Source organism: Ochotona curzoniae, unplaced genomic scaffold (assembly GCF_017591425.1).
Source record: "Ochotona curzoniae isolate NIBS_2020 unplaced genomic scaffold, NIBS_Ocur_1.0 contig_3190, whole genome shotgun sequence".
Classification (NCBI taxonomy): Eukaryota; Metazoa; Chordata; class Mammalia; order Lagomorpha; family Ochotonidae; genus Ochotona; species Ochotona curzoniae.
The window spans coordinates 15,141,544-15,145,261 of NW_024465751.1; positions in this window are offsets into that span (position 1 = coordinate 15,141,544).

Below are 3,718 nucleotides of genomic sequence, written 5' to 3' on the forward strand. Positions count from 1 at the left end.
TTTTGGTGTCACATAGAAGAAGACTAAATAAATTGATGAAGAGTAATTATCAAGGTTCAACAAAGGCTTCCAGGCTGATTCAATGGGGCTGAGGCTGACACTGAGACTTTGAAAGGTTTGGGTGTTGTGTTTCTGACATATGATGCCAGGTGATGGCAGGTGGAAGGTGAACAACAGTAAGTGAAGAGCAGTATTTTTTATTTCCCCTTTACTGGTGGTGGGGAGGAGGTACCAGCATTGTCACACATCAAAGGTTTTGAAGTTGGTTTGTTTAAAACCAACTAGTCCTGAAGTGGCCAATTGTCACAGTGGTTAGGACGCTGCTTCATTTTCCCACAGTCTGTGTCCAAGTACCTACTTTCCACCTCAGCACCTTTTATGATCCAGTTTCCTGCCAGTGCGACCCCTGGGAGGCAGCAGACTCTGAATCAGGAAATCTGGAACGAGTCCTGAGCTCTTGGTATAGCCCAGGTACTCATGGGCATCTGGGGAGATCAGCCAACAGATTAATCTGTCTTTCTGTCTTCTGCTCCTGCCATTCAAATAAAGTGAAAACAAGCACATCAATTTTAGAAAAGAAAAATAAACTTGTTTGTAAAGATTCGGTGGGGAGTTTTTTGAGAAGCAGCCACTTTTGGTGGTAGGCTCAGTTGCTTTTGTATTAATACTGGGAATGACAGTTAAAAGGAGTCAACATTTCAGATCTCATGTGGACTTTGAATTTCTTTGAAGAGTGGCTGTGGCATCCTAGCATACAGGAAGAACTAAGAGCTGTGCATGATCTGACTATCATTTTAAGAAAGGGTATTTGATGAGTACTTGACCTTGACTAGAGTAGAGCTTCTAAAACATCGTCCAGCTCCCAGACTACCACAGCAGTCTCTGTTCTTTCTCCTACAGAACAGTCTCTTGATAGGCTCCGGACTTGCAGGAAATAAAATGGCATGGAATGAGGACTCATCAAACTTTAAGGGTTTCTTTTGAGCTGCTATACACTGTGGTGGCAGGAACTGTGATTTCTACAGTGCAGTTTTCATTTTTACCTCTTTTTTTTTTGGATTTATTTATTTTATTGGAAAGGCAGATATACAGAAAGAAGACACAGAGAAGAAGATGTTCTATCTGCTGGCTCACTCCACAAGTGGTCACAATGCTGGAACTGAGCTTATCCGAAGCCAGGAGCCAGGAACATTTTCTGGATATCCCATGTGGGTGCAGGGTCCCAAGGCTTTGGGCCATCCTCTACTGCTTTCCCAGGCCACAAGCAGGGAGCTGAATAGGAAGTGGAACATCCAGAACATGAACCATTGCTCATATGGGACTCTGGCTCATGCAAGGTGAGGATTTAGTCACCAGGCCATCATACCAGGCAGGTCTGCAATTTTCATTTCTATGTATTGACAAGGGGATGTGTGGTATCAAGTGCTCTAGGCTGAGAGTTAGAAGGTTGAGGTGAACGGTCTTAGCTGCATAATTCAGTAACCATCGAGCCCCAGTGTGAAAGAAATCGCTGGACCACTTGAGCCTTTTATCCTTAAAATGGAAGAAGACTGCTCCTCTACTGTGTTTTAATGGATAAGCAAACATCGTTTCTTACAACGCTAAAGTTGTCATACTCACAAATGACCATTTCCCCCCTATTTTTGCCATATAAGAGAGACCATCCTTTTCTCTTTACCAAATACTGAAGGTTGGGGAAATTGTGACTTCCTATGTATGGAGAGAGATAATAGACCTTTGTATGTACAATTCCCCTATGAGAAATATGTATAGAAAATCAATATAAAGCAAATAGAAAACAGCATTTTAAATGGACAATAAAGTATCTTATCATTCCCCTGGACTTTAAAAATAAAAGTTTCTGGAGAAAATCAGTTTTCATTTTTTTCCCCCTGGTTCAGATTCACTGTTAAGTGGAAGTGTTCTTTATTTCCAGTGTCTATGGTATTTAAAACAGCTTTAGTACCAGTAATATCAAATATCTGCATATTTCCTATATGTGGAAGGTACTTTGGATTGTTATTAAAATGTCAATGGTTCATCACTTTAAAATGTGGGAGTTAATCTGAGAACATTAACTATACACTCTTCCTGCATGATGGGGGTTTTTGAGTCTAACTTCCTTTCTGATATATTACTACTTTCCACTAAATACATGAGAGTCTACTTGATTCTAATGTAATAAATCAAATCCTTGTTATAACTTGTCTTGAAAATTTCACATGCTTTTCTTCTTTAGTCAGTTTAAAACATTACAAGCCATGCTTTATCTTTAATCATTGCATGGGCCTGTGTTGGGTGTTTGTAATTTGGGTACTGTTCTACCTTCTGAATGTCAGCATTTTAGCTCAGACTTGAGCCCTCTGTGAATGTGGGAGAACTGAGGAAAGTCCAGTTCACTCTCGCAGGTGCAGGAGACAGCCTTGTTCTACCCGGAGATCACAACAGGAGATGCAGAACGTTGATGAGAGCAGAGAATTCACGCTTCTCAAGGGAGTGTGGAAACCTATGGCATCACAGACTGAAGAAATCTATGTGGTGTCTCTTACTGTAGAGAGCCTCCAAAATGAATCAATTCATCTCTTGAAATCATCCTGCTAATCAGGGATCAGGTTGGGCATGAACTCCATACTGAGTAGAATCCTGTATCATTCCTGCTCCCCTAGAGGGGTTTTGTTCTTCCTGAAGTTATAGAAAGAGCTCCAAAGAGGGGAGACCCCCAGGGGCAGGAAAAATGTCAACTTAGGGAAGAGGTGTTAATGGAGTTTAGCTCAGATTTCATTTCATGGAAAAGAGATCAGTCAATGTTATGGACTACTAAATGTAACTAGATTGCTTAAAAACTAGTGAAGATTTACAAACTCTTTGGGTTATTTCCTCTGAATTGCAGTAGATTTTTATACAGTTCTTGCTGTTTAAATTGCACCAGGTCGAAGAATGAACTGAATACGTGATTTGGAACTGTTGAGTTTCACACCTGTTAAAAGTTTATACATTGCAGCTCTTTTATTTGGAAATGAAGTAGTTTCAAAATAATTTAAATATTGCCCTGTCTATGATATACAAACAAATTCTTCGTGGTTGAATAGTAACTTGAACAGTTGCTAGAGTTGTGTGAATAATCATGTGAGTTCCAAACACCTGGAATCCTCATCAGTTCTTGGGAAACACTGCCACCATTGTCCACTGATGGTGTGAGCTAATTGTACAGTTACTGCGCAATAAGCCTTTATTTGGGTCCCATGAAAATAATAACCTCATTGGAAAGTATGGTACTTACCTTTGGATTCTTGCATCCTCTGAGTAATTTCTGCACTAAAGAGAGAGAGAGAAAGAGAGAGAGAGAGAGAAATTATATATCCAAGAAAAGAAAATTGATTTTTACTTAAGGGTTGCAGCTAGAATATTTCTTATTCGAAACGAAGCAGTCTGTGTGTGCACATGTACACTGCTTGGGGTTGATGAACATGGAATTCTGGAAAGAATAAGCCAAGCTTGGCAAAGCCAGAACCCGGAGAGCAGTGTTGAGGACGTGCGCGAGGGGAAGCATTTGCTGCGGAAGAGGACAGTTTGCCCCCATCTCGCTTCGGCATCCCGAGCAGGAGACCACACAGTTGAGTTTCTCCAAAAGATCAGAGCCACAGCCTATCTTCTTCAATTTTGCTGACCTGAGTGATTATTAAGATGTCTTTTTATTGTTTTTAAAAAGAGCCTGCTG